Genomic DNA, 16,904 nt, shown 5'->3' with positions numbered 1-16,904 from the left:
CGCCTTCCCCGTTTCGGACACTTTGCGATTTTTACCTCCATAATCCGGACAAATCAAAACATTAAGGTTTCTTACCGAAAAGATTTGCTAAACTACATAATACCACATGACGATGACAATATTGTGCAACTGTTGACAAGTTTCAATAATAAAAAAAAAGAATGGACACTCAGTGAAAATGATAATGTCGATTGCGATTTAACAGATGAACAAATAGTCCAAGAAACTTTAAACAATAATCATGAGGATGATGAAAACGAATGTGAATAATCCAAATTAGACGAAAACAAACAAAAATTATCACATATTTTAAACTCGCATAAAATAATTTACAAATACATACCTACAGTAACAGTATGTCCAAAAAGTCTGGAAACACCCAAATGAAAACGTAACGCATAATTTTTGAAAAAAATGTAAAGACAGGTCAGGTCTTAGTGTTTTAAAAAAGATTTCTGCTGATATTTTCTTTTTGGTCTTTTCGATGACTGAAAAAGTTGTTATTAAAAAAAAATAAGTTTTTTCAGGAAATTTTTTATGTAAATTGAAAAATTTTTTGACTGTCGGGTAGACAATTAAAAGATCTATTAAAAACGGTAGTAAAAACGCGACGTTGCCATTTAAAAAAACCTCTGATGACAGTTTCTTTTCATTCTAAATGTACGTTTTTATTCTTTAATAAGTACATTATGTAGATATGTAGATTGTCATTGATGAATTCATGATTTTTTCTTAACCCAAGTAGTCAAAAATGTATGTACTATCGCGGCCAAAATACTTTGGTCGTCAATGTGACATAAATGACATTCAATTGTAAAGCAAACTTTAGGATGTTTAACCTTATTTTTTACTACTGTCAAAATTATTTTAATCTATCAGTGTCATACGGATGGGGTAAATCCCAGCTGCGGAGGCAGGGTTCAAAAGCAAAAGATCAACGTGGTCGCGGTTTAGACAACCTTCAGAAGCAAGTAAGACGATTCTATATTTATCAAAAACTGAAGGTGCCATATTTTTGACAAGAATAATTTGAAATTGTCATGTATATTGACATTAATACTTGATTTACATTTGAAGTGTCAAAAAGTGACGACCAAAGTATTTTGGCCGCGATAGTACCTCGCTAATCCGGAAAACTCTCTAATTCGGCGAGGCTCAAAACTATATCTGTCCGGATTATCGAAGTTGTACTGTATTATTATTGCAAAAATAATTTAGCATTTTTTTAAATTCCTGATTCAAAATGCCTTTAACAGATTGTTTTTCTAAACATTTTTATATGACTATAAAATGTTCCAAAATTTTTGTACCTAATTCTTCTTATTTTTTTTTTTTTAATCTAACACATTTAAAACTTAATCCTTCGATATTATTTTATATTTCTCACACAAACATCCTTTAGAAATTTTTAGATTATTCTTGTAAATGTTTCATAACTTTTCTAATTTTGCTAAATCGCTCTACCTATAGTTTGTTTCAAAATCAAAAATCCACCAACAGTGCATTCTACCTCGAAAATACAACCGACAACGTCCGCGACTTTTGTTTTTAGTGTGTCTGCAAGTGTCAAAAAAAAGTGTGGTTATGAAAGAAAACTGTTGGACAGTCGCTTTGGTCGTGGTTCATCGTGTTTTTTATTCTCATTTTATTATTTCACTCAAGAAGTGGTATATTATGGTAGCTAAAACCTTTTTGTAGGTACTGTCGCGAACAATAAATTTTGGTCGTCAATGTCATTTCAAAATTTGGTTAGATTGTCACAAATTTAAAAAATTTCCCTGCCTGATTATGCCCATGTCAACAAAGTGTCAAAAAAATGAGAATAAAATGACAATTAATGATAGGTTATTACATTTACGACTGTTTTACAATGGAGCATTTTCGATTGCGTCAAGAATGACCTTGACGACCAAAATTTATTGCTCGCGACTGTACATAATAATTATTTTGTTTTTCCTAAATGTTCAATGTCAAATTTTGGCGGGAGGTTGAGCCAACCCAAAAAAATTAAACTTTTTCTAGGGATTTCTTTTTTTTTTCCCAACATAATTCAACAGGTGGTGGATTTTTGATTTTGAAACAGATTATACCTAATAGATTTTTTACAAAAGCTCTACTTGAGATTTCTTCTAAATCTTCAAAACCATTTTTTTTTCAGATCAGTTTATTTCACATGATTTTTCTGCTGATGTTTTCTTCAAAAATCTTTATTGATAATGGGTATTTTATAAACTGTTTCAAAATTCCTCCTTGAAGATTTTTATATTATATATTTTTAAAAATATGTATTTCAGGATTTTTCTAATTCTTCATAGGTAATTCCTTGTCAGACATACTTTTTCTAGAAATTCTTAACATATCAAAAACGAATTTTTTTGATTGTTTTTTTTTACTAATTTCTTCTTAATCAGATACCTATTGATCAAATTAAAACACACTTTCTCTCATTAAATCGATAAATCTGAAGATTTCAACATTTTGTAGTCGGCCCAAGTGTTTAATTTTTACAAAAATATTAAAGCAGCGCACTTTCTCCTTCTTCCCTTCTAAATCCCACTCTCCCTTTCTCTCTTTGTTCCCTCATCCCTTCGCTTTCCCCCAAATCCTCTCTCGACTTCTTCACCGCTCACACCTACATGTCCCACTTTTCCGAGGGCAACATCCCGGATGGTCCCCGTTACTCGTCACCATCACACCTTCCCCTCTGCCATTGTCTCCGGTGGCAGGAACGGGCATCACAATGCCCAGCAGGCTTCTTTATCCATTAATCACCTGCCACTGCCAAAATATCCAGCAGTGTTCCTCGGCGGAGGTGTCGACAGGTAGAAGAAGGCGAACGGTGACATGCACATTGTACACCGTCATCGTGTTTAATGATCCTCCATCTGAAGATGACGCGGCAGTAAGCCCGGTAGCTACTTTACTTATCTATTTAATATAATAGATTCGACGCCAGCAGAAGAAGGCCCGTCCGGTCGGAGGCGGCGGCGGCGGCACTGCCGATCGCTCCTCATCATCCTCCGTCTAATCATTTCGATCGGCCGCTCCGGCTCTATTTCTGCTGCATAATCCGCCTGAATTGACGCTGACGCTCGAGACCGCAAAAACTAGAAACAAATGAATTAACATGTCATTCGGGAAAAATGTCTGAATCCAAAACGGGAAAGGACCAAAACAACAACAACAACAACACAATTGCACAAAACGATAAAATCAAAAAACGTGTTTTAGGTTAGGTGCCGGTGGCGCCACCAGCGCCGCGCTGTCACTCCGCCGCCGCGGAGCGTCCTAACCTCACAATCGTCCAGTCGGGGCCCCCGCATTTGATTTTCGAGAGTCATCGAAGCTTGTGACGTCTTCATTAAAGAAATCTTTTAACACGACAGAGTGCAGCGGGAGCTGTTTGTTCGCCCTTTGGTGCTGGCGGATTGCGGTTGATAAATTGTCGGAGAGTGACTTTACTTTTTTCGAGGAGTTGTCGAGTCCGTTTCATGCCTATCATGGACAACAAACGGGCCATTATACAGCAATTAGGTTTGTTAAATAATAATTTATCAAACATTCAAAAGGACGACGGCACGTTATCCGATATCTGTGTGTTTAAATTGATTTTAGGAAAGTTATACTTAAATGGCAATTAGCGGTCCGTCGAGCTGATTTCTGATAAGCCGGTTGGGTTTCGATTAGGATGTGACGGTTGCAGAGCGGGCATGACCGACAATTGATCTATCGAGAGGCATAATGGCTTTTTTACGAGCGACAATATTTTTTTGTGGAACTTTGATCCCCTATCGCTTGTTCGCTACTCCACAGTTCAAACGAAATCGATTGACGATAACGAGAATTAACAAAAGTGCTGAGATGAGAAGACAATTCACTGAAGAGCGTGTTGTTTACCTCCGTGCCAAGAGCTTGACCCACGACAAATCTTCACGCGAAGACTCGCTTGGTTGTCCAGTTGTGACATTTACATTTCCCTCTGCAAATCTTATAATTACAATTATTTTCTTATTTATCTCTGTTTTATATTCTTCCAAGTACAAATGTTGGTCATTCTGACGACAGTTCAGTGTTTGACAGTAGACATAGGCGTACGCGTTTAAAAGGGGGGCGTGAAAAAAGAAAAACTGGATATTTTAAGAAACACGTAAAAATAAGTGATTACAGAAAATGATGTTCACCTTGCTGCAAACAACATTGACCTCTTCTATTTAAATTATTAAAAACATCGGTTGGCACTTCAGGCTTCACATTTACTGTGACATCTTCAATTGCATCTTCACAGCATGTTTTAAATGGGGAATTAAAATAAATCAAGAGGGGTCAAGTCAGGTGATGAGTCTGGCTACAGTCCCACACTGATCGATCGGCCTGGGAAGAACTCATTTAATAATTAATTGTTTGTGCCGTGCGAGCAGTAGTCCAATCTTGTTGGAAATAACCGTTTGTTAGTTCCGCATCATCCATTTGATTTATAAATGGCTCGAAAAAGAATCTTTGGTATCTTTGAGTGTTAATAGTTTCATCAAGGAAGGTCGTGCCAATAAGTCTCCTTCCGAACGTTGCAACCCATGCACCAATTTTGATTGGATATGATTCCACAACAATAACATTGTGGGGATTGTGTGCTGAGCAAGTTCTATTAACAAAAGCAGAAATGTGAAACCACGCCTCATCAGAAAAAAGAGAAATTGGATTTATGAAAAAAAATTTGGACCAGGGGACATTTGCAAGGGTGTAAATGTAAATTTTGAAAGATTTTTCCTTGAAGATTCGTAGGAAAGTCTAAAAATGAAAGAAATTAATTTTGGAAGGAAAAAAGTTCATTGTTAATCCAGATCTCGGTATTTGTTGAGATAAAGGACTCACTGAAATGTATGGATTTCGTTGAACAATTTGATTAACATTTTCCACAACATCTGGTGTAGCTACTGGAGCATGTCCAGTAAGCTTGCCTTTAGCTACGTTGCCAGTATTCTCTCTTATACAATGCTGTGCGAAAACACGATATTCCACATCTTTTCCTGGATACAAAACAAGAAACTAATCATACACCAATTGTCCTGATTCTTTCCAATAAGTAATCATTTTCATTAATGAAACTCCTTCAGAAATAGGTCATCGTAATACATAATCAACAACGAAATTTTTAGATTGGATTATTTTAGATACCTAATTATAATTGATTAACAATAAGTGTCAAAATAAATTTTTTCCAACATCACTTATGAAAATGATACTTTCATTACTCAATTTAGTGAGGAAAATAGGCGTTTGCATCACTAGTGAGGAAAATGGAGAAAGTAAACTCACTAGCGAGGAAAATTTATTTAACAATCTACTACATTAACAATCTACATCTATATTAACATAAAAAATTTAAAACACTGTTATTTGCATTAATTGAAACTCCAGATCCGGAAGATTCAAAAAATAGGGGAGTAAAATAATTATAAAGAAATTTAAAATTGAGACTCATTTTCATAAGCGACGTTGGAAAAAATAGTATACACAATTTGTGATCAAAGTGCGATTTTTCATAACTTATAGTCTAATATACTATTATGTAAGCCAATGTCTTGATTTAAATATCAGATTTGACAAAGCAATACTTCAAAAGTGTTAGAAGTTGGATTTTCTCATGGGCTATAAGTCGCAAACGACGAATATTGGTCTCAAGTATGCGCTACAGATCAATCGGGAAACATCGTCATTCGTTACGTTAGCTTCTCTTTCTCGTCTATTTGTAGATATTTGAATGTAGTCGACGTTTTCAGTTTTAGTTTACAGATTTTTCACTGGTTTATCGCTCCGCTTTCGCGCAAATATTTCCAAGGTCACAGCCCATGAGAGAATCCAACACCGCTACCAATCTATCAAAAATCTTCACAACCCTTTTTATTTAGAATTTCATTCTTTTTATTATCTTCTCCACAAAATGTGTCATTCGTCGTGTGTACCATTTTCTTCGTTGTTTTATTGGTTTTAAATTTTCAACCCATATTTCTTATTTCATTCTTATTAAACTATTTTTGTCTTGACCTACGTAACGATTGCCATTTTATTTTTAACTTTTCATAAATATTTTAAAAATTATTTACTCAAATTGACTGACTGTCTCATTCTTGTCAAAGAACTACTCAAAAAATTGCCACAGCTCCAATTTGTCTCAAAAACAAGACTTTGCAAATTTTGCTTTTTTACTAGATTCCCGGAATTAGGCATGTGTGCTTTTCATTATTGTCTGGAATGTTGTCATTTCAAATTTGTATTAATATTATGGTAACAATCGAAATTTACGAATCGAGTGATATTCGCCGCGACTATTTCCACACCGCCTCGCCTCCCAAAAAAATTTTATAACCGCGATCATTATCACCTCGGAACAATCCAGATTATAGCACTTTTACGATTAATTCATAAAGATACATTCTAACAATAACAATTTGAAATTCAAACTACCAAACCCACGGCACCATGAAGCTTCCTCTTACCCTGCCAAACAATCATTTGTTCCCGTACCATCGCACTCTTTTTTTCCTACTCTTATCCATTACTTAATCCATTAGTCAATTAACTTCTCTTATTAAGCAAATTTTAATACAAACACTGTTCGAACAGTCTTTTTTTTCCGGAGCGGCGCTTTACAACTCACCCAGATTGACAGGTGTCAAAGAAAACAAAAACCCGCCGTGGAAACACTCCAGGCCTCTTATTAACAAAACCGAAATTTGTGACTGCCAGGTCAGAAAGGGGATCACCGTGAAAATTTGCCAAATGCGTGTGGCCCGAATGGTCCACGTGGCGTTTAGCAAATATACACAGCGGTCAAAATAATGACAGCGAAATTGAAGTTTTGGGTAGGTACGACAGCGCAAGAAATCGATCAGATTTTTGATCGGCTTGTCGCCGCTGCTATACAGAACGGCGCAAAAAACTGTCTACCTGCGAGGGGTGGCGACCACCCAGGAAATAAATTTAATGAGGGTGAAAGTGCGAATGATATGTACTTGTTGTTGTGTGTATACAGAGTGACTAAATAAAGCGGTATTTTTTAGAAATTTATTTTTCAAAATTTTCACCCGAGTAAGATTTTTTTATTTAGAAGAAAGTACTAAAGAGTTTTCTTCATATTCCTCCACCTTTTGACCACCCAATTCCTCAAGTTCATTTGTCACTTGTTATTGTGGACATGTAAACAGTTTAGTATTTTTCAAAAATGAGATTTAAAAATTTTTGGTTGCAGTGATTTTTTTTTCAATTTCAATGAAGTGCCAAAGAGTTTTCTTTTTGATCCTCCACCTCTTGACCTCCGAATTCTTGGAAGCCGGTCCCTCAGCCGGGATCCTCGCATCCGGCCGTCACATAGTCCACCCATGACACAGCAAAGCTCCCCGGGAGCACCGCTCCCATCTCCGCCGCCGAAGTGATGAGGTCGCATTGTCGGTGCCGCTAAAGGATGCAGAGGTGTGTTTAAGTGGCGCCGTACCGGGCCCAGGTAGACGAAGATCGCCGGCGGTTCTTGAGCGCGCGGGAGCGAGACGGCGGCCGCGCCGTCCCCGCTCGGTCTTTGTTCTTATCGGGTTGGCATGCGTAAGTAGCGCGAGATGCGGCCGTCGATAAACCGCAAGCATTTGTACTGCACCGATCGCATCTGAAGAATCGGAGGCGGCTTTGTGCGCCGCCTGCACCTGCGGCCGAAGAGTCGGAAGGCCGGCGAGGGGCCGAGGAGCGACCCTTGTGGCGCCACGGGCGTGCTGCTCCCTTGAGCGTCACGCGACCGCAACACGCCACCCGGCCCAACCCCGGCCCACGGCACCGTTAACCACTAATAGCCGAATTCCTACGGGCGCTGCGGTCGCAGGGCTGACCTTCGCTCCCGAGGAACCGGCCCCCGGGCGACGGGGGATTCGGAGAGGGAACGGGGGGTGGCGATCGAAAGGGGAGCAGAGCAGACGTTGTCTGCTCGCGAAGGGGGAAAAATCTTCAAGTAATTATAATAAGAACAAGAGGAACTAATTAATTAAAACAACAAAGAAATTACAAGAATTAATTAAAAAAGAAATGAAAAGAAATATCGAAGAATGAAGAAAAGAATCACGTCTTTTAGTGAAACCAAGTTTTTTAACTCTATTAGGTACAAAAAGAACCAAAAAGGAAACAACATTTTCCCCAAAAGACAATTTTTCCATTGGAATTTTTTTTTTTATATATTTTTTAATTTACAAGATTTCCTGAATGCCTCGACCCATACAAATCTGACTTTCTGCTGTACATACTTTACCCAAAACATTTTACATCGATTGTACTAAGTAGCGAGCGTTCAAGAAATCCTGTAATCAAGTAGGTCGCGCTTTTGTCGCGTTGCCGGAAACAAAAGCAAGCACTGACCACATATATTTTTGAACACGCGTTACAACATCTGAAATTTCATTAGGCTCATTATTACTCGTGAATCACCCTGTATACTCTTGATTTTCCATTTATTTATTTGTCCCATTCATTTCTTGCGGTAATAATTTATTAACAAACAACATCCTTTTATGTTTTTATCTAAACAACAGTATTTGCGTTTTTCAGGGCATCCTTTCACAACCATTTTCCAAACACTTCCCCTTCCCGCAACCGTCTAAGTGTTCTCAAGCATTCTAAATTTTTTACAACAATTTTTAACAACAAACAACAATTAAATAAAGTGCTCAGCAACAATTATTACACTGTTTTCAGTTCTTATTTAACGGTTCATTTCTCCAGGAGCTCACCCATCAAGCTATAAGATACGAAAATACTGTGTTGAGTAAACAACAAATCTATAAACAAACACTTAATTGGAGCTAATTACAAACGAATAAAAGGTCGCTGAACCGGAGAAAGAAAAATATTGGCGTGACCTATCTGACCCAAAAGAGACCATCTCCGGTTCAAGTCCTGACATCTGTCAGGATAACAAGATTACACCTTGTGTGACATCTTTCAGGATAACACGTTCAAGACTTCTTATTTGACATTTTGTAATTATTTTCTCAGGGGTGGCTTTTGGTGTCTCTGCGCCCTCAATCACTTTACACCAAGTTTTCGCTCCTAAATCTTCCCAACGGCCAAACAAACTCTCGCATTTCGTGTAAAACACGACTTTTGTCGGCTATTTAAGCGGGAATTAGCCCCGTTTCGAATTTTATACGTTCTCGTTGACTTTTATGTATCCCCTTAACATTATTGCTTTTCAGCGGCGAGCAAAAGCCCCCGCTTTGGGTTCACCAGAATTTGGTGTTTTCAAATGGTGGAACGGCCAGGTAGAGAGGCGTTAACCGTATATTGTTCTACATAAATAATCCTGTCGGCTTAGTTCGGGCTGGTTTTCTGTGCAAACATTCTCCAAAAAGTTAATTTATCAAGCTTTTAATATCACTTCAAGGCTACCGGTCTTCAAATTTGGTTACGTTTTTTGAGGTTATAAATAGCGACAATGTCCAGTGCATTGTTGGCAGTTTTACTAGTTTGCAACAGACGAATACTCAAACATCCCGCTAAATTCAGCAGCATGTTATGATCATTTTGATAGGTCCACATGTCAGGCACTTTAGTGACGGAAATCAAACAGTGTGTCCAACGTTAAAAAATCAATCATGGCCTCCCATTATGCCAAGGCAACGTGAACGGTGTTTATTCTATTCCAAGTGACTGTAAAAGGTTGTGACGTGTTTCCTATGTTGGTCATACTGACGTGTGACAACAGACAGAGGCGTACGCGTTTACAAGGGGGCGTGAAAAACATACATTTCTTGAATTAAATGAAAAAAGACACAACTGGATGTTTTAACGAACGTGTAAAAGTAAGTGATTAGAGGATATGTTCGAAATGATGTCCACTTTGCTCGCAACAACACTGTACTCTTCTCTTCTTGAAAACGTTGGACAGCATTTTTAAGGTCGCACATTTACTGTGGCATCTTCAACTTCTTGTTCCAGTTCTTGCAAGTTGTTAATCGGATGCGTTTTTTGAGGAACAAAAGAAATGAAGAGGGGTCAAATCGGGTGAGCAGTAGCCGAATCTTGTTGGAAATAGCCGTTTCTTAGTTCCACGTCATCCAGTTTATTTATGAATGGTCCCAAAAGGAGCCTTTGTTTCTTTGTGTGTTAATAAATTTCTTAAAGAATACAGGCTGTTTGATAAAAAACGCCTCAACCCATAACTTTTTTATTTATTATCCGATTTCAATGAACAAAAAAACCGAAGATATGGTTTTTCATGCGCTACGAAGCAGCCATAAAATAATTTTTTTTTGGCGTTATTTTCAGTAGCTTACGATAGTCAACTTTTTTTTTAAATGGACACATGTAGTTTTTTAGGCTCAGTCTGATAAAGTTTTTTTTTCTGAATCTAACGATGTATTGTGGTTCAGGTGCAATCTTGAAGAGTTTTATTATTATTTTCTTGGAAAACATAAATAATAATTAAAAAAAATATTTTAATTTTTAATTATTATTATTTTTTCTATTAACTTTTTGTTTTTGACTAATTACGATTTTTATTACACTCGAACATAAAATAATAGTCAAATGACTGCTATCCTGCATGACTGACAAGGTTATTTTATACTTAAATAAAAAAAGTTTAAAAAAGCAGATGAAAACTTCTAAGCTGACGTTTAGATGACATTTATCGTACTTTGTATTCCGATTGTTTTTCTCGGCACTCTTAAAAATTTTATAATAAGTTGAACCACAAAAAAATGTTTTTTTTTTTCAGTTAGCTATGAACCAAATGATAACTTTCAATACATCATTAGATCCAGAAAAAAAAAACCTTACCAGACCAAGCGTAAAAAACTACATGTGTCCATTAAAAAAAAAAGTTGACTATGGTTAGCTATTGAAGATAACGCAAAAAAAAAAACATTTTATAGCTGTTTTGTAGCGCTTGAAAAACCATATCTTTGATTTTTTTGTTCATTGAAATCGGGTAATAAATAACAAAGTTATGGGTTGAGCCGTTTTTCATCAAACAGCCTGTATAGCGGCGATGATAGCGCCTTCGGGATGTTGTGAACCAATTTTAATTGGATACAATGGCATTTCAATAATATTGTAGGGATCATATGGTTACCTAGTTGTATAATTTTGAGAGTTAGCGAAATCAGAAACGGGAAACCAAGCCTCATCACAAAAAAAAAAATACAATGGATTTGAACCGCTTGAAAAACCTCCTCTAAGTGGATTTGCCTTTAAATTTTATCTTTCAATATTTCGCCACGATTAAAAATGTTTTAAAAATAATGTTAATGTCAGACGAATTTTATAAATATTTAAAATTTTATTAAGCCTGGGATGCGGTAAATAATCAAATGCTTATTTATAGTGTATGACGCCTCTGTAAATATTAATTTTTTTTTCTCTAGCCATGGAGCCAGTGATAACTTGTTCTTTACAACCAAAAAATCCCTTATTACAACCTTTTTGTTCTTCACTAATTATCTTGTTTTTCAAACAGTGATTATAAATCATTTTTGTAAGACACGAAGTCATTATCTTGTGTCGGTAAACAAGTAATTTGTCTATATTTCCACGGATTTCTTTTCAGAATCTTTTGGTTTTAAACGCGATTCCCTCAACAAAAAATTCCGGAAATTCTGAAGCTTTCTAATAAATTTAAATTATTTAGCATATATCTTTATACGTTCACTTAAATTCTTTAATCGAAAAATTGCGGATTTTATCGTTTCCAGCTCGTGCCGGAACAATAAAACTTCATCAGCAACATTCGAGGACATTTTCGAATCCATCTGATTTATCTAACGGGCCTTCAAATAAATTTATATTTAGAGCAACCTATGGAAATTCAATTGTTTGCAACATTTTTCCAGCCTAGAAAATGACACAAGAAACGTCTGACATTTTAACGAAATAAAATTAGGTTAGAAAATATTTTTTAATTTTTGTAGTGCATTCTCCCTATTTCCCCTCCACGGAATATGACAATATGAAATTGGAAAAAGCTTGCTATGTAACTTGTGTAACTCCAGAGAATAAATGGTTACCTACAAAAATTACTTTACACTGTTAACAGAATTAGAATGTCGCCTACGCCTACTCTAAATATATATTTATTTGAAGGCCCGATAGTTTATTTGTCACCTGTTTTATTTTTTATTTTTTTATTTTTCTGGTTCTGGACCGATTTGCGCAAACATTCTTGTATCAATTTTAATTATGATTTGGTTCCGGGACTCCGGGACCACACAGGGCCAGACGGAAACAGCCCCGAGACAGGGTGTTCGGCGTCGCCGCACATCGCGCCCAACAATACACCCGTTATTAGTGAAAAATAAGGGAAGGCACGCAACTTAAGGGTGCTACTATTTTTAGACAGGTGGGGTGTAATTACGGCCCCGCCGCTTTTAGGCGAATTGCCGCACAAAGCTTCGATCAGGGTTCGATCGAACAGGTGGATTTTGCCGGAGCGCTCCGGACCATCATTACCCCGCCAAATCAGAATCGGATCATGCTAATGATTTGGACGATCACAAAAGAAAGTGATCCGAGCTTATGTAAGAGTGAAGGTTTTTGCACCTTCGCGGTTGGCTCTTGCCCAATCAGGCCACTTTAAATTAATTTAATAACAGTGATAAGCAAAACTGTTCGGCTGAATTGGCCGCGAATAACAACAATGAAGAAAATTGTGTTGGAAAGATTCTTTGACCAACAGTGTTGTTGAAATAATTTACGAGCCACTCCGAAGACTTTCCTAATGAAAACATTTTTTAATTACGCTAACACAACATTTTTAGTTTAAATAATAATTATATCAAGGCTGACGTCATCTCGTAAAGTGGGTTTTTTACAAGGAGACCTTTATTAAGAGATCATAAAAATGGTAATATATTTTTTCCGAACGCTTTCGTTTTTATTGGCCACATTCGAGATCCTTAAACTTTACAACCCGACGAGTAAATGTAGTCGTCAATGGAAATGCGGTACTAACGAGGAAAAAACCACACAAAAAAACCCAAGTGAGAGGATACCGGAAAATGATTGGTCGATGTGGGAAAAAATAATTTAATTCGTGAAAACTGCGCCAATGGGGGTGCGGAAAATCCGCGCGTTTTATTGTTAATGAGGTCCCCTCGTCGGATTAATTAAGCCGTCGTTTATTTAAATTTCTTTGTGTTCAGCTTTACGCTATAAGCAATTAGGGGTCAAGCCAGCTAAATAGAGAGTGTTTAAAACAATGCGAGCGGTAATATTTGTAGTTGGGTTAATTAATAAATTAGTTCTTTGACGGCGCCAGTCGGCATCTCTGAAAGAAAAAATAATACATTTTTAACAGGATCCTTAGAGGCTTCAACGCCTTTCTGGGTGTACACTCCGAGATGGAATTAACGGGGCGAGTGTTGACCTGGTCGACGAGGGCCGACAGGGGACAGGACCGGCTTCGAGAGAGGGAGAGAAATATTTTAAATGAGGGCTGGAAAATTCTTGAAGTGTATCGGGAAATACTGGAAATATTTTTGGAAAGCTTGTGAAGTGTTGTTGTCAGCCCTGCTTTAGGAGGAAATGACACCAACTTGCATTTGAGAATCTTGATTTTGGTTGATTTGGAGAGATTGGCGTTGCATTTGAGACATTGTAATCTTTGTGAGAATTTAATAAAATCAAAATAACCCACCCTTGACAATTTCTTACTCATCTTAGTCATGCCTGATGTATATCCTAGGCGAGGCTAATCTGCACAAGGCCAGAAAAAATATCATTATTAAATATGAAAATATGAATACTCAGTATCGATGAGTAATTGCACCATCCTGTTGAAATTACACGTTTTAGTCAGTTCGTTACATTTATTTTAAAAAGGAAAATTCTAGATGTTCCTTAATTCTTCAAAAAAAAAGAAAAAAAATTACAAACGTTAATTATTTTCTGTGAAGTGGACAATGGTTATGAAATATTTATCAAAATGTCAGTTATAGTAAATAAAAAATATCTGTTTAGAATATAACTATGTAACGTCCTAATCTGTTGGAACATTTTTGGTCCACACTGTAGATTTACATTAGGTAGGCCTGGGTAGACAAATATGTTAAAAAATGTGTCTTTATTCTTATTATTCTTATTATTCTTTCAATTTTATTAGCTACCTAACTGCTGTGCCCCCACTCTTAAATTATTTTTTCGTTTGTTTCCAAAGAAATAATAGTAGATTATATCACTAAGAGTAGAAGTGAGTCTTTTTGAAGACCGAGACGAAGTCGAAATGCTTCAAATGCTTCAAAAACTCCTAGGATTTGAAGTGTTTCAAGTCCGGTTACAAAAAATGCCACTTCAACTATTTCTATAGAGATACACAAAGGCGCTTGAAGAAAAACTGTATTTTTTCACATCTGACAAGCGCTGATCTTCACTTTTTAACCAGGAAAAATATTTGTGTCAATTCACAGTGTATAAATTACACACAAGAGATGCATAATTTCTGTTGTAAATGGAGTAATAATCATAGAAATTATCACACGTGCACCGTATTTGTTTCTGAGAACCCACGCCATAAACCTTGTCCGTTAGAACTTAGAATTAGAGCATCGTCGTGAAAATGAAACTTTTTGGGGATTCTTTCGTCGGCGCCGAGAACCTGAGGAATTCACCAAGCCCGGACAGTCCCCACGCATTTTCCGCAGGTGCCAAATCCGGGATTCGTCCGTTCTCCCTATGTGGGTCATTCGCTCGAAGGGGCAGTGGCGTCCTTGTTACACTTACCTGAAACGGACATTTCAACGTCTCTAATTTACATCAGCCGATTTACTCCCACTTTTCGTCCGTTCGATTCTCTTTGTCTTCGGATAGGTTCACCGCCGAAGTTTACAACGGCCGTTTTACGATTTCTGCTCCTCTAATTATATGAATTTGCAGAGACGTTCGAAAAATGATGGGATGTGTGCGAACTCGTGGTAACTGCCACCAATGAAATGTTCATTACAGAGTTCACTCTTCTTTCTGGATTGTGTAGTGGCCACCGCCAAATTCGATCGCCTCGGTTTCCTCCTCGTTGTTTATGTCTCACGACAGTCGTAAATTTGCCTGTTTTGCAAACGCAAATGTTAAGGCGAGGATCAAGGCTGACTCAGATGACACAATCCGAAATGCCAAATTATAATTATTGTTGGCTGTAAATCACACGAAATTAATAAAAACCGTCGACGGTTTGTGTTATTGAAGAAGATTCTTCCAGGATCCTGACAAATACAGAGTGTCTCACATAAAACCTTCATCCAGCACTTCATAAAACGCTTAATCGTCGCCAATTTACATTTTTATTACCATACATTATTTATTACTGACAAATTTGTTCTTAGCAGGATATTTCAACTTTCCAATAAGACGACGACAAACCATCCACAACCGTTCCGAAGATACGGTTTTGGACAGTCTGCGACCTCTATCGGTCGATAGTCACACTTTTAGTGATGCTAACCACTTTTTCCTCACAGTCTGGGGGAAGGAGGTTTGTACATGGACTAAGCACCAATCGTTGCACGCATGCTCCTGTTAACCCCGCCCTCGGAGATCCCTCCACTGGTAGTTGTCATGGTTACAATTATTAATAGCAGGTTTGCCATTGGTTATTTAAGAACGATACCATACTTTTAATATGGCAACGTGTACTAAGTAGTTGCAATGTAAGTTTAGACAGCTTTGACGTATTATGAAGGAGTAAACAATATAAAATGAATACATATGTGAATATAAATTGAGCTTTTCCACATTTTACCAGTTTTCCTCTTAAATTGGATACGATTATTTTCGATTTAATTAAATGTTGTTGCGATTATTAATAAAATGTTTACGAAAATAATTCGGCAAATTAAATCCTTTGGGCATCTTCGAGGGTTTTCCGTGGAACCTGAAATGCACAAAATGATACAAAAATGGTTGCTATCAATTTGATAACAGATAACAATATCTAATGTTTTGCAACAATTTTGTTTTGTTTATTGCTTTATTAGCAATAACTAGAAACACAAATCGAACGTTGTGTAAAATTGGAACTAAAACGATGATTCATCTGATGGTTTTTACAAAAATATTTTTTTCTAATTCAGTTACGAAAAGTAACCATTGTGATATGTCATTTTAGTTGTCAAACGTGGTTCATTTAATAACTAGTTAAAAAAGTGACATTATATTATCACTAGTGTTAAAAAGTGACATTAGTATTATTATCCCGGAAAATTATTGAAATAGCAGATTTTAGCAGGATTTTAATTAGAATGTGTGCTTTTCGTAACTAAATTAGAAAAAATCTTGTATGAAACACGTAGCAAAATGGCTATTTTTTGCACACGACATGTTAGACCACTCGTTGACACTCGTGGTCCAATTATCATGTCTAGTGCAAAAAAGACGCTCATTTTGCAACTCGTTGCATAAATAGCTATTATTAAATAACAATTTCCTAGTGCACAACAAAAATACAAATACAACAACGATTGAAGTAGCTTTTTTGTTACCGGACTTGAAGCACTTCAAATCCTAGGAGTTGAAATATCCACAGACAGTTCGACCGAGTCAAATGTAAAGTCATTTGAAGCATTTCTCACGATTTATTTATTAATAATTACACGAAATATTTTATAATTATCCCTATTAAAAAAAAAAATTACACAATATTTAACCGGTACCACTGTGATGTACCTAACACGTGTCGCCTATGTGTATGGATGACAGATGTCAAAATCAAAAATAGCAAGATGGCCGTTCAACGTTAAAAAGTAAACTTTACACTTCAAATATGTACTAATAATATTGCAACAAGAGAACTAGGAATTACTGTTGTCTTAAAATTTGAAAATTGTATGTTTGAAAATGATCATTTTACTGTGACTGCAGCAAAAGAAAATAAATAAATGAGTTCA

This window comes from Tenebrio molitor, chromosome 2 (genome assembly GCF_963966145.1).
Source record: "Tenebrio molitor chromosome 2, icTenMoli1.1, whole genome shotgun sequence".
NCBI classification, from domain to species: Eukaryota; Metazoa; Arthropoda; class Insecta; order Coleoptera; family Tenebrionidae; genus Tenebrio; species Tenebrio molitor.
The sequence above is the reverse complement of the archived record's forward strand: the minus strand, read 5'-3'. Positions refer to the sequence as shown.